The sequence below is a fragment of the Dreissena polymorpha genome, chromosome 5 (assembly GCF_020536995.1).
Source record: "Dreissena polymorpha isolate Duluth1 chromosome 5, UMN_Dpol_1.0, whole genome shotgun sequence".
Classification (NCBI taxonomy): Eukaryota; Metazoa; Mollusca; class Bivalvia; order Myida; family Dreissenidae; genus Dreissena; species Dreissena polymorpha.
This window is the reverse complement of record NC_068359.1, coordinates 30,596,975-30,620,547: the sequence shown is the minus strand read 5'-3', so window position 1 is coordinate 30,620,547 and position 23,573 is coordinate 30,596,975. Positions and strand designations below refer to the sequence as shown.

Here is a 23,573-nt window from a genome sequence, read left to right as displayed (position 1 = left end):
GGCATGTTTTGAAGTTTGTCATTAAATGCTTTTTATCGATAAATATAAACATTGGATCTAAAAAGCTCCAGTAAACAATCAAAAATAAAATTTAAAAAAGGGGAAAAAAGTAGCCCGCATCAGGGCACGAACCAGTGATCCCCGGAGTCCTGGAGTAAAAACCAATTAGACCGCTCGGCCATCCTGCCAAGTATGTATAAGCGACCTATTTTAAACTTTATATTAGCAATCTTTGTAGTTTCACAAAATTTAACGACAAAAACAGAATTCTCCAAATTATTCACTCGTTTCGCGTTGCAACGCTTTATAATTTTCAGATTTTTAAATCGCCAAAAGATGCGTATAATGGCTATATTTGACCATGGTTAATGTTCAGTATTACTGTTTCCTCACAAAAATCATAACTTAAACAAAAAATTTGCGAATCTGAAACAACATTTTTCAATTTTGTCAATTTACCGAAACGTGAAAAGATCCCTTTAAGTATTATTCCGTGTTTGCTGTCAACCACATTTTTATTAAAGAATACATTTCATAATGTTGCGCAACAATTAATGATGCATACAACTGGTAGTTTTAACACACACATATAGGTTTCATTTAATTAAAGAGTACAGAAAGCTAAAAAGTGATTTGGTTTGTTGTACAACAACAATTGGTTATGTGTAACCTATTCAAAAAATAATTTCGTTCAAGATAATTCAATGGAATTCCATAAACGACAAACACACTTTGTGTGTTGTATATGTTTATTTTTAAAATGTACAAAAGTGGTTTAAAAGCACAATTTTTACACATTTAAGAGGTAATCGCTCACATTTATGTCTAATTAATGATAATTTTATGCATAAGCAAAGATTTAACGAGAAAAACTGAAGTTTAAGTTGAAATCAATTTGCTATAGGAAAACGACGTTAGGCGTTTAGACGTAATCGGTAGATTACGTCTAATTATTTGGACTATGACATACTCCTATAAATATGAGGTCGATTTACATCGACCTCATATCGTTTAACGTTATTTTGCAATAGCATCGTTCCGACATGTCGGAAGCTTTAACGGTATCAAATTCATATAACAGCACAGAATAATCATGCAATAAATTATTAAACATAAAATATAAACATTATTTTACTAATTGCATTAGAAAAATGTTTATACAAACTTACAAGTAATGATAGTCCAGACCTTAAAACACTACCACTGTTCAAATTCCATATTGTTGCCATATAGCACTGTGTAAATTGAAAGTTGCATAATGTTACCTCATTGGTCGGTTATAAATACATTGTTTCTCTATGTATAGTATTCGATTTAGACGAAAATAATAACTTACGTGGAATGTCATATTAGTTTTCCATTAAAACTTTGATCTTGCTGTGTGTGTTTATGGACTTTATTAATTATGTTATACTTATTTTTGTATTTCATTAAGAATTAGAACGTGTAGCCCTTTTTGTTAACTGTTTTTAGCAAACGATTCGCGGCTTAATAAGACACGGAAAATAGTTAAAGCGACACTTTCATTTAAAGGTTTAATGTGAACAATATTAAATGAAACCTTTTTTGGTATTAATATATTTTATTGACATGTTAAATTCGATACTTGAAAAGGTGTTTAGTCTTTAAAAAGATGTCGCTGATATTTTTAATTTCAATAACTGTTAATATGCTTAATGTTGTGTAAGAAATTGAATAGTTTCACTGAGTTTTATTCCCGCCTAAAATCCGATATCGTAAAACGCGCAACGGTTAAGAATAAGGTCTAAATAAGTTTAAGTATTCAGATCTGAATATCAGCAGCTGTGCCAGCTGGGAGCCCCGTTTTGGCTTTAACAACCGCAAGCGAAACAACATACTTTTTTAAGTCTTGCACTTAGACTCCATGATCACAAGTATAGGTCCCTGCTGTGGCGTATGACACCATAGTGTTATTTAGTATTGGTCGGCACAGTATCTGATCATAACGAGACAATTGGTTTGTGCTGAACACAGGGGCAATAAAACCACAGATCTATCAAAAAACAAGATTATTGAGATATCTTTTATTGAACACCGCGATAAAAATGCTCAAACCACGGACTCTAGATTACACGGATAAGAAACATGGCAACATTCTCAGAATCATCACTGCTATATGTGTAATCACCTAACAATTCGTCTAAAAATAATTTATATATTTGAGTTGAAGACGATGTACTGTTGTATAAGTCTGAATAAACTATCTGTCTGCCTGTCTAAATCAAAGCCGTCATCGTCCCAGTGAAAAAAAATCTGATTTTGAATAGTTGAACATGATGCCCTAATGTCAAAATACGAAATGACCCGCGTAACACCGACTGTGATTTTCAAGAATCTTTAATAAATTGATAATTTAAGGTAAATAACATTTCATATAATTATACATAATTCCCTCGTTGATAATTAACAGCAAACGATGAATGTTTTTGACACCCATTTTATTTCAAGTATGCATGCAAAGCCGAATAAAATCGAGAGGGTCCGCTATATACGCTGTTTCATCATAAATTTAACACCCTTGCTGTGTTATAAACAAGAGCTGAAATAGTTAATTTATTAAGATTTATTTATAATAAGCTTTATTGATATGTTTCGTGAACAAAATACTACAATATATCATAAAAAATATAATAATCATGGCAAAGGAAATTCAATGGCCGGTTTCTAAACAAAAGCATAATCGCCAAGACCGTAGCATCAGTTCAGTGCGTTAGGAACTCGCGCTACTTTCTTCCGCCTTCATTCCTTAATTACTTTCGTTTTTTAAACAATTTTTTTTCTATCGTATACAGAATTCTATTCTCCTAAGCAAGATGTAATTTTTAAAACTGAACTCCAAATATAAACGCTACAAATTGGTATTAAGTACGAACATGTCAACCGTAAATCTAGATTCTAAAACTCCAAAACGGTATGATGTTTGCAAAAGTTAAAGTTATAACTCACCGGGCTGTCGAAATCAGAAGAACGCTACAAATTGGTATTAAGTACGAACATGTCAACCGTAAATCTAGATTCTAAAACTCCAAAACGGTATGATATTTGCAAAAGTTAAAGTTATAACTCGCCGGGCTGTCGAAATCAGAAGAACGCTACAAATTGGTATTAAGTACGAACATGTCAACCGTAAATCTAGATTCTAAAACTCCAAAACGGTATGATATTTGAAAAAGTTAAAGTTATAACTCGCCGGGCTGTCGAAATCAGAAGAAAAACTTAATATATATTTATATATCTGTTTACTACGTAACGTAAGCTTTCTAATGATATATAATTTGTCAAAATCGGCCGAGAAATGAAACTATAATTCAACAAAAGACGTGAGTGGGTACATCAAAATGTATAACCTTGGCGCTTCGCTGTACGCTAATTGTACAAAATCGATAGCCACAATACGGCAAAACGCGCGGTGGTAAAACATAAAATGTGTATTTCTTGTGTTTATCTCGCTATAAATCCATTAATAACAACGGGAATATACTAAAACGTATATTTTTGAAAGAGGAATTAATAAGCAACAAGATAACGTATAAACCAATAAAATCGGATGAATAGTTTTTGCATAAGATTGAATTTACTACAGTAAGGGTCAAATACTCGATTCATCTCCTAACAATATACACTCCGTGATACAACTGGTAGTTTTAACACACACATATAGGTTCCATTTAATTTAAGAGTACAGAAAGCTAAAAAGTGATGTGGTTTGTTGTACAACAACAATTGGTTATGTGTAACCTATTCAAAAAATAATTTCGTTCAAGATAATTCAATGTAATTCTATAAACGACAAACACACGAAGTGTGTTGTGTATGTTTATTTTTAAAAATGTACATAAGTGGTTTAAAAGCACAATTTTTACACATTTAAGAGGTAATCGCTCACATATATGTCTAAATAATGATAATTTTATGCATTAGCAAAGATTTAACGAGAAAAACTGAAGTTTTAGTTGAACTCAATTTGCTATAGGAAAACGACGGTAGCCGTTTAGATGTAAGCTGGGTAGCTTACGTCTAATTATTTGGACTAGACTATGACAGAGCCATGACTGCATGCCAAAGTTGTGGAATTGCATATATTTAAGTGAATAGAAATTAATCCATGATTGATGGCTCTAAGAAAGATACTATCCCCACACCAGTTCAGCCCACCTGTGTTCGGAACAGGTTTTCACGAAGAACGGACGTGATGTCTGTTCTACCGTTTAGTCTCTTTTAGATGTCAACATTAGAACATTTAATAAGTCTAAAGATCACCCTTTTTACACACAAAAACACTCTAAAATAGATATTTTAGAATTTATTAATTGTGTTTTATTATATAATACCTCGTTATTCTTCGGTTAATTAAATGTTTATTCTACAACTAGAAATAAAATTACTACAAAAATTTACAATTCAGCCATTACAATTAGTCAATTTCCGGGTTGACTGGTTTTCAAACCCTGGGCAAATATTAGACTCAACGCTAATGGCTACATGCCACTATTCAGAAAATAGCATCTTCTACTAAATATACAGCCCCATATGAGCTAAATTAGCGTTTTATTATTTAAAAAAAATACCAAAGCAATTTTATAAACAAAGAGACGTTTAAAAAAAATGCACATCGTACCATCACATCGAAAGCAATACGATTTACTGATAAGATATTTCCGTATCAAACTGAGCAACGCAAGGAAAACAAAATAGCAACCTTTATTTATGTTGTAGATCTAATTCCGTAAAAGCATCTCCTAACAGAATAATAAACACCAACATACTATTTCAAAGTATTTATTTATAAATTATTGGATGTTGCAAAACAGAATGGGCAGTGCTGCTAAATTTTAATAGGCGAAACACTAATTTCTGTAAAGTACACGTTAAGAGCATGTTTTGCTCCAAGACTTAATCGTTTGGGAGCAGTATCGATATAAGTTAATATGACTAAAATAGTTATTCACACACGTCAAAGATTTTGAATATATCATTCGACCATAAGTTCTGATGAAAATTTAACAGACATCTTATTATACTATCGGGAAACAGTGGAAGTTTCCGACTTTTATTGCAAGAACAATTAATATGGATACGTTGTAAGTCATAAGGCATAAACAATGTTGGCTTCCTCTAACCCGACCGATTCATGTTGTTTGTTATGATTCTGAACATATATTTGGTATTTCGATTGTTTTTGCTTCATTCAATTATATTCTCTTAAGTCAGTCTTGAGTTTGTGGTCATGATAACTACATTCGCGAATTGTAGCTTAATTGACTTTAAATCAACTAATATAAACTTAAGTGTCCATTGGTTGGTACACGGGCTTCTAATACCGTGCGCCAAGTGTCCAATCCATGTTCCAGGCGTATGTAAGTTTAGTTTGTGGTCACCATATCGGACAGGTGGGTTTCCTCCGGGTACTCCGTCTCCCCCCCCCCCTCCCCACACACACACACACGCGCGCGCACTCAGCACATGACCACACCGATTAAATTTCTCTTAGTATAAAGCTCATTAGGTGGATATTGCTGATAGTACTAGTATTCAAAATTAGTCCCAACTTTGGTGATTCTAGTAAGTTAATTTGATATACGAGGTGTATGACACACTATGGTTCCATAATGAAGCGTCAGGCGCGGAAGGACCTCATCAACTTCAAAATACACACACATTAGAACTTACTTTAAATAAAGATTTTGAAGATGAATGTACCGGTTCGTCATGTTGCATTTTCCTTAAATAAAAGTGTTTCAAAGTCACACGTGTTTTAAATAATGTCAATTATAGAGGAAAATAAATGACAGTAAATGTTTGGTCTAAAACTAAAAACTCCAAATAATGTTCTACACAAGGCGACAGACCATCGATTTGATTAAATATTGCACATTTTAAAAGATGATTATTTTAAAGCGAATAAATATGTTCATTATGTGTTTTCGTCATTAGAACTTATTATTCCGCTCGTGTACAGTGTTCTTTCAATTTTTTGAACTTTGTTAACGAGTCTCTTTAAGAATAAATTATCTGGTCTTCGTTGAATGTTTCGTCTTCTACCGGTTAATACATAACAGTCTACCACAGTATCTATGATAGAGTTTTGTTTTTCAAATAACATACAATATAAAATAATACATAGATATAATAATTTAACAATGATACATTTAAAACGTACAATACATACAATTATATTAAATTATCCAGTCTTATTAGATCTTTAATATTTATTATTTAAACAGCTTTATTTAGTTGGTATCCTCCAACACGAAATGTGTTTGAAGTGCGACACAAAAGATTAACTGATTATTGAAATTTGCTTACACGGGTGAAATAAAACACCGCGAAAAGATTAACGCATTTAATTGACTGTTCGGTAATTTCGTCGTGGGCTGGAAATACAACCCATGTCTAAAACAAAGGTGTCTTTAATTTAAACGCTTATTTCTATAGTACATTATATAACATTTGAGACAATGCAATAGACAAGTAAAACATTGGTGGGAAGTTATGTGGTCGTCTCATATTTTTATTTAAGGGGGCCTTTTCAGAAACATTATGTGAAAAACTGAGATGATTGTCAGTACGAACTCACGTTTAATATTGAAGCCTTGATAAAAACCAAACTAGTTGCAAGATTGTTGAGTTATCTGCGCAATCAAACACAACTCTTTTTCCGGTACGGACCAGGCAAACACCGCTGTTAAAATTGCATCTTCATTATGGGATTTCTGCCAGTGTTGTTGCGAGAATGAACGAACATTAATAGTGTTACCTCTGTATACATATAATTTTACATTACAAGAGAACGATATTGACGCCTAGTAACGTGCGTCTCCCGCCATGGCCGTAAGGTGTCTGTTCCAGACGTACGACAGACGTGCGATCAACGAAAATCAGCCGCACGGTACACGCAAATTGCCGAAGGTCGTCCGCAAAGACACTTGGCATCTCTCAGCGGGCATATTCCGAAAAAACAACGTGCATTAGACGTAGGTTCGATTAACGATGTAAGCACCCTTATGACAAAAAACCAACGGATCTGCTTAAGCGCTTGCGCTTATGTCACTTACGTCAGTGACAGAGAAACGAACGGTTGCCATGCGCCCGACGCACGATTTCGACCAAACATTTCGACGCAGGCTCGATGAAAGGTCGACGCAACTCGGTTGTGACCAAAGCTTTAGAATTACAGGTGTAATGCAGAGCACAGATCCTTCAGCAATACTGGTAGGGGTATTGTCGTCATTTTTCCATTATATTGTCAAAGGTTCCAGCGAATATGACCCACTTTGAATTTAAAGTCTTATTAACTAGTATTTTACTAAGTTCCTCTTGGATTCGTTATAAGTGATGCGTTACTACAATTTGTCGAGTCACAATAAATTGTACGGTGGCATAGAGGAGACAAAGAACATATATTTTGTCCAATACACGTGTGGGAGTATTGCTTTGATTTACGCACGAATTCCAATCAAATGTATAGAGATCCAAGTTATTTCATTATAACCGACCAATTAAGTAACACTGTGCAAATTCAAGTGCTAAACGGCAACAAATGGAATTGGAACAGTGGTTTTAGACCTGGAATAGCTTTACTTGTAAATTCTAAATAACATTTTTCTTATGCAATTAGTGAAATATTTTTTATAAACTTTACGTTCAATAATTCTTGCATGATTATTCTGCGCCGTGGGATGAATTTGCAGCCGTTAAAGCTTCTGACATGACTTCATGTCGGAACGATTCAAAGGACGTTAAACGATATGAGGTCGATGTATATCGACCTCAATTTTGTAGGAGTAGTATTCACTATTACGTGCGCACGTGAACAAATATGTAATACGTGAGCGCGTATTTGGAAAAAAAAAATGTCCATGCCCCCTGTATGCCGCCGTGAAAGGGTTTACACCTTACAATAAAACAATATGAATCCATATCGTGCAATTTAAAAAAAAAAAATTAATACTACACACAGTTAAGACACACTTATTGTTCATGGACAAATATAGTGGGAGTCATTGAATGTGTAATCAACGCAGTCTAACAAAGTAATTTTCGAAATCGGTGAGCCTTTAATCATATTAGGCGAATTATTTCATGTTTTATTTCACATGTCATCGTCCAACGGAGATCACCTTCAATGCGTAGAGTGGGGTGTTGCTTTACCGTGTGCATTAGTTGCAATAATCCAACTCCAAGCTATTGACCATTCGTGTTTGAGCTCTACGTATGTACTCATAAAAGCTCGGAGCATTCAAGAAGAACTATCGTGCGCATACTCTAAAGCGGCACATGCAGCTTCATAGTGGATCCACCTACGTGTGCGATTTTCCAGGGTGCAGGAAAACATTCAATTGTAAAAATTCACTGCAGCGTCACACCCGTTCCCACACCGATAGTTCAAAAGTTTGTTGTCAGTGTGGGAAGGTGTTCACTACGACGAATTGGCAAAACACGCATGAAAATGAGCTTCACCTAGGCAAGGCATCGAAATATTCGTTTAAACTGTGTGCAAAGCCATGTCAGCCGAGATACGCTCTTCAACTACATTTAAGTACACATTCTGATGAAAAATATACACCTGTGAAACATGTTCGAAGTCGTACAAAACCCCATCAATTCTTCGAATGCACAAATGCATTCCGGACCACGGAGAAGGAAAGCATGCCTGTGCAACATGCACCAAAACGCTCAAGACAAGAAGGCTGTTGAAACAGCACATGAATAAACACGATGCTCCGACAAAAAATTGCAACGTCCGTGGAAAATGTTTAAATGGAAGCATTGCCTGAAAAATAATATTAAAGAATGTGGTGTGGGAATAAATCAAGAGTAATTCTAACACCCTTTGTTGTCAAACTACAATTTTGCCACTCTTACCGTCTAATTATCTTATTGTCTGAATTGATTGTATTAACGTTGAGTACTGTGTCAGTTTTTGTTTAATTTACGAAATTCCTATTCAACAAAAAATCACGATGTTTCCTTATATTAATGTGAGCTTTATCGTCGTTCTAATGTCTGTTGACATGTCGGTATCATTTTCATTCACGCAAATGTGTTTGACCAAATATCCTTTATTATGAGAATGATATGTTGACGATTTAATGGCACGAAGGTTTTATCATGAAATCTGAATTACAGCATGTCCATTAAATTATCGATACCATTACAACCTGTTTTACAGCATAAAAAGAAAAACATGTTTGATTATTAAATAAACATTTATTTTGGTAATCAGAAAATCAACACAGTCATTTTGAAATTATTTTTCTTGAATGATCTGAAATATAGGCTTGCATTGCATTACATGTTTAGGTCACAATTTTGACCGTATTACCCATCCATGCTAATATAAATAGGAAACATAGATTTAAATCATTTAGTTATCAGAGTTGATTTTTTTTATAAAGTTTTTTTGTCATCTTACATTAAATTCTATAACAAGAGTCGACATTCTGGCCATGAGTGTTTGATCGTGTATACTTGTAGTAATGTAGTAACTTGTAATATGAATATACCAATTATATGTGATTTTATTATTTTTCTGTGATTGTAACACAAGGACACATTGGTAATTAAAAGGTATGTAAACATTGTGTTTGGATTTCGGCTTACTTATTCATTATTAATATATTTGGAAATATTGTTTGTTGGACTTCATGCAGTGGTTTTTATACAGTATGGGTTTTTGTTGATAAAGCATTTTTTTACGGCACTAAAAAGTGTTAGTTAAGTTTCATATAAGTGACATTTAATGTTCAAGTCGTTTAAAGTTGGCATGGAGTCCGAGCGTGCTTACATTTTATTGTGATAAATAACCCTCAAAACCGTTGTGATACTCATTACAAATAGTGATGTGCTTTTATGTTTCATTATTGTTTTACGTTATTTAATAGTAAAACCGTGTGTGTTTACATGTTTCTAGTTAATTTGCATTACTTTAAACATATTTTGATTCATTATTTATTGTTAATAAACGTAACAATAAATCAAATACATGCTATTATGTCTTATGATTATGGAACAGCTCATGTGTAGTATATTTTACAGATTCGTGCACTCATGTAAAACACAAAGCCGAAAACCGGGTAAAACAACTGTCACTGCGGATCACAAGTATTAATCTTTGAATCTTATACTGATCAATATTATGACATCTTTGACATCTAAAGTGTATTCATAGATGTAACAATGTTAGGAATAAAATATAAAAATACGCCTTTACTTAGACATATTTTACCAAAATATAACACAGTGCAAAATGATGGATGTTAAATTTCACAATCCAAAGCAGATGTCAGCATCATGGCTGAGAAACCATGAGACAAAATCTAATACGATCAATAGAAATCAGGTGTGGGTTATTCTGCATAAAATATTGGCGGAGATTAGTTTTGTGGTGAAAAAATGAGGGGTCATATTCCATAATGATTTAAGTCATTTTTACTTGTTCAAATCTACAGTGTTGTATATTTACTTTCTTAATGGGCAAATACCAATACCTTTGCATTGTATCACCTCATATTGTCATGACACTGATATTGTAATGTATAACAAATACATGCACTTACTCGTTTCAGCGTGATACGAAATTTTGCAATTCAGGCCCGTAGCCAGGGTTATGAAAAGGGGGGGGTGCGAATATTTGCCATCGAGGATTGTTATTGAGCAACGAAGTAGCGAAGGGAGTATGTGCGGGAGGGGATGTCCCCTTCCTGCAATCGGAGGCTATGGAGGTCCTACCCTAGGCAATATTGAAAATGAAACGTAAATTTCTGCATTCTGGTCACTTTTAACTGTATTTAGAGACTGGAGTTATAGAGCATTTGAAATTTCACTTTCATTTACCATACTCAGTGACTGATCGAAATGAATATGATATAACATACATGTATACCCAACCACGTTTTTCAATAACCACCTTTTTCGATCAGTCACGGAAATAAATTATTTTATACGGTGTTTAACACGACACTGGTATGCGCGCACACACTTTGTTTGTATATACATATGCAACAACACATTTATAGAATGTAAAATCAACAATAAGAACGGTATAAAATATTATTATTTATTGGAGTCTTGGAATCTTGATAAAATTGGTGTGTTTTACAATTCCAACATTCTACCATTCATAAATCGAGCAAATAAAACGGAAATATTTGACTTTTTTTCAAAATAATTGTTTGTCTGCTACTATGGATAGCATTGCTCTAAACGTGCTAATAGTATATTGTACAACAAACACCGATTAACAAAACTGGGTCTAATGTGCATTTTAAAAAGGATTAAAATGGTATAACTGGTTACTTTGTTATTTTTTTTACTATTTTAAACAAATTAGTTATCTTTTTCTAAACTAATTTCAGAAACATATAACACTTTAGGCTTCATTAAGACCCTACTACCACAAACTACTGGCCCTATGGTCTCAAAGTCCTTAACCATGTATACCAGGACGTTGTAGAAAAAAGATGTACTTATTTGCCCATTATATACTCAAAATCCGTCATAGACATAGTTGATGAAAATTAAACGTTAACGTCCATCGGATCATATGTTATACCGTTTTAAATTCATTATGACAACTGTTTAAGCATAGGACATTCCTATTGTCAAGTTTGGCATAATTAAAACATCGTGGAAAGTTATGTATGTTGAGCAGAACAGATGCTATTAAGTGTTGATAAACTACAAAATAAGCTTGATTGCTTTGTAACAATTATTTGTTTTCTTGTCATTCAACAAAAAAATATGATGACTTGAGCATAGCTGATATTTTTTGCTGGAAAACCCTTTAGGGGATCCGAAAATGGTTGTACGAGGATATAACAAAACTCAGTCTGTCGAAAATGCTGTGCACAATGTGTTCTTGTTATAAATCGTGGTATAATTCAAAGTTATTAACCAGTGACTCATTAGTCTTCGGCAATAGTCGAAGGGTGTTTTTGATTTCAGTCAAGTAAAGATAAAGTTGAAGGCACATAACATCAAATGGAAAAGAGACGCAGCCAATGAATGCTAAGAAATCGAATTAATTATTTATATGCTTTGAAGATATCCTATTTAGTTGTAACGAGGGTAATGGGATATTGGAACGAGGCTGATTTATAAAGCACCCATACAATTATGCTAAAACTATGTGGTTTTACACAATTTGTATGACCAGTGAAACCAAAAAGCTTTCTGTATCGTAAGTTTTCGGAAGCTGACATAACATTCCGTTAATTATCATCTAAAATGATTCCAATTCCATTTTGCGGGAACCAGCTTCTCAGATCTTCTTAAATTTTGCTGTCACAACTTCTGTTGATTTCAACAATTATACGGTTAAAACTGCTAAAAATCACGCGCTGTCTTGGAAATGACTTAATCGAAAATATTAATTATATGGTGACCTGTTGGTTGCTTATTGAATACAACATTATTTTAACGCTTAAATACGAAGACTCACTTGGTTCCTTGAAACAAATAAATAACCGTTTTTGCGTCCAATAAAGTTAGGTGCAACATATAGTACAAGTTTTTTAACATTGGTTGCGAACGCACCCAACGCACCCACCCCCCCCCCCCCCCTCTGGCTACGGGTATGTAATTTAAGATTCAAAATAAAATATGAATTGGTATGCTTCAGGTTTACATCCGGGATTATTCTTGATTTTTTTCCAGTAAAACCCAATCTGAACCTCGCAAAACGATATTGAACAATTTTGCAATTTGTATGCGATACGTATAGTTGTCCAGTTATGAAATCACTTGAGCTTAGCACTTTTGGTTAAACGCTGGGCATCTAAGCAACTTACAAAAATATTATTTGACATTAAAATTTATTATATGACTTTGACAGTACCTTAAAATATATACATATATAACTTTTACAAGACAACAATTTATAAATTTAGTACGGTTATATAGAATGTTCACAATTCAGACAAGGTTAAACAATCACACTTTAAAATAATTTGATAATTTCATGTTCAAATACATGAAATGATCTCTGTTGAATTACTTATTCTTTGCTTAAATCATATCATTAATTTATTATTAAAAAACAAACAAACAAACATTGTGAATATGAATCCCTATTTAGTGTCAAAGTCACTTCAAATCATGTATTATAAAAAGGGTCGTGTTCTTTTTCTATCTAGAGTTTGTTTAAATCATTAGATGTAATGCCAAGTCTTAAAGTAGTAATTTTGCTTCATTAAGTTTGTAGTATTTTCCCGAATGGACTGAACGCCTTTCGGAATTCCGCCGAGGTTGCTGATTGTTCCCTTCTTTCTTTTGTGTGGAGTCCTTACGTCAAACCCATGGTTTCTGAAACATTAGTGTTTATAGCATAAAGAGAGAAATCCAAAAACTGCAATGAAATTTAAATACTGTTTTATGATGCTCCCGAAGAGTGGTATATAGTTTTTACACCGTCTGTCGGTCTGTACGCCTGTCCACAATTGTGTGTCCGGTTCGGTCCATATTTTTGTGACTTTTGCATTAATACCAGTAACTGAAAGCGGGGTTAATGTGCTCAACAGTTATAAAAATGGGGCTTAAATTTCGAGTTTAGATGCAAATATTGCTTACTTAGTATGTTTAGTGATTGATGTTCGATTGGGTATCGCTCCAAGGCAGTAGAATGATTGTCAGGTATATACGTCTCTGAACGGAAGCGGAATGACATCTATGACGCGTTCACTCCGTATGATTTTCGAAAGACGTTTTGAGTAACAGAATACACGCACAGAAATCCCACTATTTCGTACAAACACGTTGCACCGTCCAATTTTCATTCAACTGCCAACAAAAGTCATCACAAACAACATCACACGAAGATCGTTTAAGATGTGAACACAGTAGGACGCCTACGTTGATTAAATTTACTCCAATAACCAAAACGAACATACATGTATTTCGAAGGCGACAGGGCAAACGTAATCATCTTTCATTTGACCGGTAATTAAGTCAAAGGGATGGACGCCAACTCTTACACTTGGTCTATCTAGCTTTTGTTCTGATGGCGTCGACGGCGACCTCACTATTGCGTACCCTGGAGCACAGTCTTGCACAGTGAGTCAGGCCTTATTAAGAGTCCAAACCAAACCAGCTTTCGTCGTTTGATGGTCACCTGGAGGGTTTTATGTGGGCCTGCACGTGCTGCTTTCAATGCGTTGGACTTGTGCGCCAGGAAGAAGATGCGGAGCAGTCTTTGGAGACACCTTTGTTCAAAGACCTGTATCCTGCGTTCTGTGTCCGCGTGAAGCGTCCAGGCATCGCAGCCGCACAGTATGACGGAGACTACGAGGGATTTGTAAAGCCTGTACTTGGTAAGGAAGCTGATGGAGCTGCTTGTTCACAACCTGCTCAGTCTGGCTAAAATTTCGGTAGCCATGGCAAATCTTATTCGAACTTCAGCGGTACTGGTGTTATTGTTATAATGGTATATTCAGTTCACCTGTTCAGAACTGCGGCACTCTCGGCGAGGAGGTTCTCGTCAGCGTCTGCTATAAATACTGGTCGTGGGCTTCCTGGTCTTTGTGAGGGTTTATGAGGGTGCTGTAGGCCTTCTTAATGCTGCCTGTGGTGACATTTTTGTCAATGGTGCTGGCTCATCAATCCACTCTTCCTTTTCATTTTTAATCTTTTTCTTCTTCCCCCTGTTTGCTTTCTGGTACTCTGTCCTAAAGTCCAGGCTGGTGTACTTCTTATGCCTCAGCTCTCTTCTTTTGTTGCAGAGGTACACTATCTTGGTCCTCGCCCACCGCTTGTTATTCCTCCTCTTCCTCACAAGAACCTCCTTGATGTTGTTGGTGATGGTGCTACTATCTAGCATGCTCAGGGTTGCAAACTTGACAGCTATCTGTGCTTGAAAGGCCTCTACTTTCTCTGGATCTTTCAGTTTTTCCAAATGAAATCAATTTTTGTGTGTGATGCACTTGCTCTTTAACTTCACCTTGATTGTGGTGAGCACTAAGCCATGGTCAATTCTGATATCTAGAAAACGTTCTTGCATTTGCCTTGTTGATGCTTGATTGGAACCATGCAGCTCCAGTATGAAATCAATCTGGTTGTGTACTTGCCTGTTTGGAGCATGCCAGGTCACTTTTCTTGACGGTGTTTGTGGTTTCAGTGTGTTGGGCAAGGTGAGTTGGTGGCATTTTGCAAACTCAAGAAGTCTCAGCCCTATGTTGTTTGTCTTTCCTATGCCTTGCTGTCCCCGACTGGTAGGCTTCTGGTCTAAACTTGGCATTCTTGTCGCCTTGGATGATGAGGATATCTTTCTTCGGAACTTTGGCTATGATGTGCTCTAATTGTTCATTAAACTTTTTGCTCTCTGTTCCTTTGTAGTCCCAGCGGTAACACTTCAGCACATGCATCAGTTCTTTCTGCACGCATGGATTGGTTTTACGTTGTATGTTCCTATGGTTGTCCCCTTTATTGATAACTTTATCAATATCTTAGATCCAGTAGCTAACTTGTCGCATCCACCCTTGTTTTTCCTAGTTCGACTAATCAGGCTTGTTGTCCTGATCATGTCCTTTCTCAGAATCTTGGCCGCAACCATCTCCTTTCCAAGAACAGGTTGCATGAATATTTGGCAGACCCCTCACTTCGTTTTGCCCACAGAAGAAGAGAATACCAGGTTGAAAATGGGTTTAGGTACCAGAACCAGACGTTAGATTTTAGTATCAGGTGAGAATCCAGGATCTCATCCTTCCATGGTCTACCCCTGACAAGCAAGAAAGGTAAATGTACCAGGACTATCACAGAATTCCCACAAGAGTAAATGATGTACAGTGGTAGTATTCCCATCTCCTCTTGTAATGAGGTGTCCAGTTTCATGTAATTCCAGCCATTTATTGCTGGAAAATAGTCCTGTCGAGAAAGTGTGAGTGAAGGACAGATGGAAGGATGGGTGGACACAGTAGCTACTGTATATGTGCTCCCTGAACATTTTATGAAGCATACAAATCAGAAATTCGAAATGACATCCATAACATAATCAGCCTACAAGTCTTCCAGAAAATTGTCAATTAAGGGTGGCATAAAGGGACATCAGAAATACATGTATATTATTTAACAGTGTCAGTATTACATGAGCATGGAACTAGAGCTTTGTCACAGACGTGACGAATACCCCCACATGCCGCATTGACACATAATATTTTGCATGTCGTCTTCACAAAAAACAGCGGACACCATGCTCAATTTATAAAACGCACTAAGTGACCCCTTGACCTAGTTTTTGACCCAGAAAGGCTAATGTTCTAACTTGGCCTTAACATCATCTCCATAAAACTTCTGACAACGTTTGGTGAAGATCTGATGTAAACTACTTGAATTAGAGAGCGGACACCATGCTGAATGTTAAAAAACGCACTAAGTGACCCCGTGACCTAGTTTTAGGCCCGGAATGGCCCATGTTCTAACTAGTCCTAGAGATCATTTAGATAAAACTTGTGACCAAGTTTGGTGAGGATTGGATGAAAACTACTTGAATAAGAAAGCGGACAACATGGTGAGGTTTAAAACGCACTAAGATACCCCGTGACCTAGTTTTTGACCCGGCATGACCCATATTCAATCTTGACCTAGACATCATCTAGATACAACTTCTGACCAAGTTTGGTGAAGATTGGATGAAAACTACTTGAATTAGAGAGCGGACAACATGGTGAGGTTTAAAACGCACTAAGATACCCCACAACCTAGTTTTTTACCCGGCATGACCCATATTTAAACTTGACCTAGACATCATCTAGATACAACTTCTGACCAAGTTTGGTGAAGATTGGATGAAAACTACTTGAATTAGAGAGCGGACAACATTGTGATGTTTAAAACGCCCTAAGTGACCCAGTGACCTTGTTTTTGACCCGGCATGACAAATATTCAAACTTGCCCTAGACATCATCAAGATACAACTTCTGACCAATTTTGGTGAAGATTAGATAAAAACTACTTGAATTAGAAGGCGGTCAACATGGTGAGGTTTAAAACACACTAAGTGACCCCCGTGACCTAGTTTTTGACCCGGCATGGCTCATGTTCGAACTTGACCTTCACATCATTTAATTACAAGTTCTGACCAAGTGTGGTGAAGATCAGATTTAATTATCTTGAAATAGAGAGCGAACACCATTTTCAATGTGTAAAACGTACTAAGTGACCCAGTGACCTAGTTTTTGATCTGGCATGGCCCATGTTCGAACTTGGCCATCAGATCATCTAGATAAAACTTCAGACCAAGTTTGGTGAAGATCGGATAAAAACTACTTGAATAAGAGAGAGAACACCATGCTGAATGTAAAAAAACGCACTAAGTGACCCCGTTACCTAGTTTTGACCCGGAAAGGCCTATTTTCGAACTTGGTCTTGAGATCGTCTAGATACAACTTCTGACCAAGTTTGGTGAAGATCGTATGAAAACTACTTGAATTAGAGAGCGGACAACATGCTGAATGTTTAAAATGCACTAAGTGACCCTGTGACCTAGTTTTTGACCCGGCAAGGCCCATGTTTGAACTTGGCCTAGACATTATCTAGATACAACTTCTGACCAAGTTTGGTGAAGATCAGATGAAAACTACTTGAATTAGAGAGCGGACAACATGCTGAATGTTTAAAAGCACTAAGTAACCCCATGACCTAGTTTTTGACCCGGCAAGCCCCATGTTCGAAATTGGCCTAGACATCATGTAGATACAACTTCTGACCAAGTTTGGTGAAGATCGGATGACAACTACTTGAATTAGAGAGCAGACACTTAATACGGACCGACCGACAGACAGACAAGCTCACTCCTATATACCCCCCTAAACTTTGTTTGTGGGGGTATAATTAGAGAGCGGACAACATGGTGAGGTTTAAAACACACTAAGATACCCCACGACCTAGTTTTTGACCCGGCATGACCCATATTCAAACTTGACCTAGACATCATTTAGATACAACTTCTGACCAAGTTTGGTGAAGATTGGATGAAAACTACTTGAATTAGAGAGCGGACAACATTGTGATGTTTAAAATGCACTAAGTGACCCCGTGACCTAGTTTTTGACCCGGCATGGCCCATGTTCGAACTTGACCTACACATCATTTAGTTACAACTTCTGACCAAGTGTGGTGAAGATCAGATTTAATTTACTTGAAATAGAGAGCAGACACCATGCGCAATGTGTAAAACGTACTAAGTGACCTTGTGACCTAGTTTTGGATCTGGCATGGCCCATGTTCGAACTTGGCCTTCAGATCATCCAGATAAAACTTCTGACCAAGTTTGGTGAAGATCGGATGAAAACTACTTGGACACCATGCTGAATGTTAAAAAACGCACTAAGTGACCCCGTGACCTAGTTTTTGACCCGGCAAGGCCCATGTTCGAACTTGGCCTTAAGATCATCTAGATACAACTTCTGACCAAGTTTGGTGAAGATCGGATGAAAACTACTTGAATTAGAGAGCGGACAACATGCTGAATGTTTAAAACGCACTGAGTGACCCCGTGACCTAGTTTTTGACCTGGCAATGCCCATGTTCAAACTTGGCCTAGACATCATGTAGATACAACTTCTGACCAAGTTTGGTGAAGATCGGATGAAAACTACTTGAATTAGAGAGCGGACACTTAATACGGACCGACCGACAGACAGACAAGCTCACTCCTATATACCCCCCTAAACTTCATTTGTGGGGGTATAATAATTAATTAGACATGCACACAATAGCTATTACATTAAATATACTGCATGCCCCAAATCATCAAGGACATAATTTGGGAGCTTATCTTACACGCCTTGTTTTCTATGACCTTTAACCCAACGGACCCTAAACGAACTCAGAAGCAAGATCGCCATATAAGCTTACTAGTTTTCAAAGCTGTAACATTGTAGGTCAATATCAAACATATTATCTACTGGCTACCCCTCTATTTACCCACTAGCCAAACACAATCTTATACTTGATTTTTGTTGCAAAACAATATTTGATTGAATATCATCACAGGCTAGAAACCACATCAGTGATTTAATATGCTTGGAACAAGGCAACTCTCTGACCATAGATTGTTCCAAATAAACGTATGTGTATGTATTATCTCCAGGTTTTATTCAAATGGTCTAATGCCTTGTAAGTTCAGTGCAATCTTTTGTTTTATTAATAATTATAATTCAAGCTGTTCAATTTTATAACCTGTATAAGTGACTTATTTGAACTGTTAAATGGTTAAACCTGTATAAAATACTTTTTGAGATGTCTGAATGTAAAACCTGTGTTACAAATTTGAGTTGTTCAATAGTAAAACCTGTGTAAGTGACTTACTTGAGCTGTTCAATGATAAAATCTGTGTAAGTGACTTATTTGTGTTGGTCAATGATAAAATCTGCGTAAGTGACTTATTTGTATTGTTCAATAGTAAAACCTGTGTAAGTGACTTACTTGAGCTGTTCAATGATAAAACCTGTGTAAGTGACTTATTTGTGTTGGTCAATGATAAAATCTGCGTAAGTGACTTATTTGTATTGTTCAATTGTAAAACCTGTGTAAGTGACTTACTTGAGCTGTTCAATGATAAAACCTGTGTAAGTGACTCATTTGTCTTGTTCAATTGTAAAACCTGCGTAAGTGACTTATTTGTATTGTTCAATTGTAAAACCTGTGTAAGTGACTTACTTGAGCGGTTCAATGATAAAACCTGTGTAAGTGACTTATTTGTATTGTTCAATGATAAAACCTGTGTAAGTGACTTATTTGAGCTGTTCAATGATAAAACCTGTGTTAGTGACTTATTTGAGCTGTTCAATGATAAAACCTGTGTAAGTGACTTATTTGAACTGTTCAATAATAAATCCTGTGTAAGTGACTTATTTGAACTGTTCAATGATAAAACCTGTGTGACTTAGTTGAGCTGTTCAATGATAAAATCTGGGTGACTTATTTGAGCTGTTCAATGATAACACCTGTGTAAGTGATTTATTTGAGCTGTTCAATGGTTAAACCTGTGTAAGTGACTTACTTGAGCTGTTCAATGATAAAACCTGCGTGACTTACTTGAGCTGTTCAATGATAAAACCTGTGTAAGTGACTTATTTGTATTGTTCGATGATAAAACCTGTGTAAGTGACTTATTTTAGGTGTTCAATGTTAAAACCTGTGTAAGTGACTTATTTGTATTGTTCAATTGTAAAACCTGCGTAAGTGACTTATTTGTATTATTCAATTGTAAAACCTGTGTAAGTGACTTACTTGAGCTGTTCAATGATAAAACCTGTGTAAGTGACTTATTTGTGTTGGTCAATGATAAAATCTGCGTAAGTGACTTATTTGTATTGTTCAATAGTAAAACCTGTGTAAGTGACTTACTTGAGCTGTTCAATGATAAAACCTGTGAAAGTGACCCATTTGTCTTGTTCAATTGTAAAACCTGCGTAAGTGACTTATTTGTATTGTTCAATTGTAAAACCTGTGTAAGTGACTTACTTGAGCTGTTCAATGATAAAACCTGTGTAAGTGACTTATTTGTATTGTTCAATGATAAAACCTGTGTAAGTGACTTATTTGAGCTGTTCACTGATAAAACCTGTGTAAGTGACTTATTTGAGCTGTTCAATGATAAAACCTGTGTAAGTGACTTATTTGAACTGTTCAATGATAAATCCTGTGTAAGTGACTTATTTGAACTGTTCAATGATAAAACCTGTGTGACTTAGTTGAGCTGTTCAATGATAAAATCTGGGTGACTTATTTGAGCTGTTCAATGATAACACCTGTGTAAGTGATTTATTTGAGCTGTTCAATGGTTAAACCTGTGTAAGTGACTTACTTGAGCTGTTCAATGATAAAACCTGCGTGACTTACTTGAGCTGTTCAATGATAAAACCTGTGTAAGTGACTTATTTGTATTGTTCGATGATAAAACCTGTGTGACTTATTTGAGCTGTTCAATGATAAAACCTGTGTAAGTGACTGATTTGAGCTGTTCAATGATAAAACCTGTGTAAGTGACTTATTTGTATTGTTCAATGATAAAACCTGTGTAAGTGACTTATTTGAGCTGTTCAATGATAAAACCTGTGTAAGTGACTTATTTGAGTTGTTCAATCATAAAACCTGTGTAAGTGACTTATTTGAGCTGTTCAATGATAAAACCTGTGTAAGTGACTTATTTGAGCTGTTCAATGATAAAACCTGTGTAAGTGACTTATTTTAGCTGTTCAATGATAAAACCTGTGTAAGTGACTTATTTGAGTTGTTCAATCATAAAACCTGTGTAAGTGACTCATTTGAGCTGTTCAATGATAAAACCTGTGTAAGTGACTTATTTGAGTTGTTCAATCATAAAACCTGTGTAAGTGACTTATTTGAGCTGTTCAATCATAAAACCTGTGTAAGTGACTTATTTGAGTTGTTCAATCATAAAACCTGTGTAAGTGACTTATTTGAGTTGTTCAATGATAAAACCTGTGTAAGTGACTTATTTGAGCTGTTCAATGATAAAACCTGTGTTATTGACTTATTTGAGCTGTTCAATGATAAAACCTGTGTAAATGACTTATTTGAGCTGTTCAATGATAAAACCTGCATAAGTGACTTATTTGTATTGTTCAATGATAAAACCTGTGTAAGTGACTTATTTGAGCTGTTCAATGATAAAACATGTGTAAGTGACTTATTTGAATTGTTCAATGATAAAACCTGCGTAAGTGACTTATTTGTATAGTTCAATTGTAAAACCTGTGTTAGTGACTTACTTGAACTGTTCAATGATAACACCTGTGTAAGTGATTTATTTGAGCTGTTAAATGGTTAAACCTGTGTAAGTGACTTACTTGAGCTGTTCAATGATAAAACCTGTGTGACTTACTTGAGCTGTTCAATGATAAAACCTGTGTAAGTGACTTATTTGTATTGTTTAATGATAAAACCTGTGTAAGTGACTTATTTGAGCTGCTGTTCAATGATAAAACCTGTGTAAATGACTGATTTGAGATGTTCAATGATAAAACCTGTGTTATTGACTTATTTGTATTGTTCAATGATAAAACCTGTGTAAGTGACTGATTTGAGCTGTTCAATGATTAAACCTGTGTAAGTGACTTATTTGTATTGTTCAATGATAAAACCTGTGTGACTGATTTGAGCTGTTCAATGATAAAACCTGTGTAAGTGACTTATTTGTATCGTTCAATGATAAAACCTGTGTAAGTGACTTGTTTGAGCTGTTCAATGATAAAACCTGTGTGACTTATTTGAGTTGTTCAATCATAAAACCTGTGTAAGTGATTTATTTGAGCTGTTCGATGATAACACCTGTGTAAGTGACTTATTTGAGCTGTTCAATGGTTAAACCTGTATAAATGACTTATTTTAGATGTTCAATGTTAAAAACTGTATAAGTGACTTATTTGAGATGTTCAATGGTAAAAACTGTATAAGTGACTTATTTGAGATGTTGAATGGTAAAGCCTGTGTTAATGACTTATTTAAACTTTTAAATAGTAAAACTGTATAAGTGACTTATTTGAGATGTTCAATGGTAAAAACTGTGTTTATGACAACTTTGGGAGAAAATCATACTTAATGTAAATTTTACGAATGGTGCCCATACATGCTATTGAGTTACAAGTAATGTTTGAAGAAATATACAGTATTAATACATAAATGTCTAACATGGTAAGATGATTTTTGTCATCAATAAGTTACTGAAAGCTCATTTGAATGTCACATTTGTATAAGAATTCAACCTTGAAACCAAATAACCTGTGCTATTACACCAGCACTGAATTGTGGAAACACCATGAACATCTTTGCCTTGTACGGGATACTGTCACAAACCACAAAAGCCCAAGATATTAGGCACAGTATCATGTTAGCAAAGTGGTTGCTGCATGCCGTTCTCACCTAGATGACCTGGTTTCCATGACCACTCCAAATGTTCAATGTGTGGTAATCATACTGACATTGTGGGGTTTCCACTTTGTTCTTGAGTTTCCTCACAAGGGCACAAGACAGCACCAAAATCTAACATTGTTCAATTACAAGTAAATACATGCACCTGGAAATTGCAGCGTATTTTAAAAATTCATCCAACTTCAGTGAGTCCATGAAGTTAACAAAAGATGTTGGTAGAACATGTTTGCCCCACCTTTCCCAAAAACTTGCATGACTGTAATGAAGTCAATCCCTTACAATTATAAATCAACCAGCAAAGAAAATCATTGAATATGTTTATATTGACTGGCTGGGACTATTTTGTTTATATAAAAACAAAGATAGAATGTTTATTTGTGTGCACATTTGCTTGCTTCTGATGGTGTTTTTATCACAATTGTCAGTCTTCTGAAGGATTGTTTTTAGGGGTATTTATGGCACTTAAAAATGACTCTGGCACATATTAAATGTCATGGTACCAGGCCCTGTATCCTTGACCTCTGACATGTTGACCTCAAAATCAACAGGCATCCTCCTTTTCTCCCAAGTAACCTGCCTACATTTTGGATGAGGGTAGGTCCAAGCGTTCTCAAAGATATTGTGCAAAACAAAATGGTCTTTGGACCGACCATCTAACCAAC

The 23,573-nt window shown here is 35.5% G+C and overlaps 1 protein-coding gene and 1 long non-coding RNA gene across 5 annotated transcripts in view; both read right to left on the bottom strand.

Annotated features, from left to right (window-relative positions):
* Window positions 1-4,454, bottom strand: part of LOC127832463 (tyrosine-protein phosphatase 99A-like) — an 80,263-nt gene extending 75,809 nt beyond the window's left edge. For all 3 annotated transcript variants that reach the window (XM_052357945.1, XM_052357946.1, XM_052357947.1), the window contains exon 1: window positions 4,353-4,454. The gene's annotated coding sequence lies outside the window, so the exon portion shown is untranslated. The remainder of the gene's footprint in view (window positions 1-4,352) is intronic.
* Window positions 4,455-11,117: 6,663 nt separating this feature from the next.
* LOC127832481 (uncharacterized) lies at window positions 11,118-23,021 on the bottom strand. 2 transcript variants are annotated; one of them, XR_008026911.1, is made up of 4 exons: window positions 19,697-23,021; window positions 19,424-19,579; window positions 13,591-19,306; window positions 11,118-13,326 (listed from the first exon to the last, which is right to left on the bottom strand). It is a non-coding gene; the product is annotated as an uncharacterized LOC127832481 (long non-coding RNA). The 2 variants fall into 2 exon arrangements; XR_008026910.1 differs by having other exon boundaries at window positions 19,424-23,021.
* Window positions 23,022-23,573: the final 552 nt, after the last annotated feature.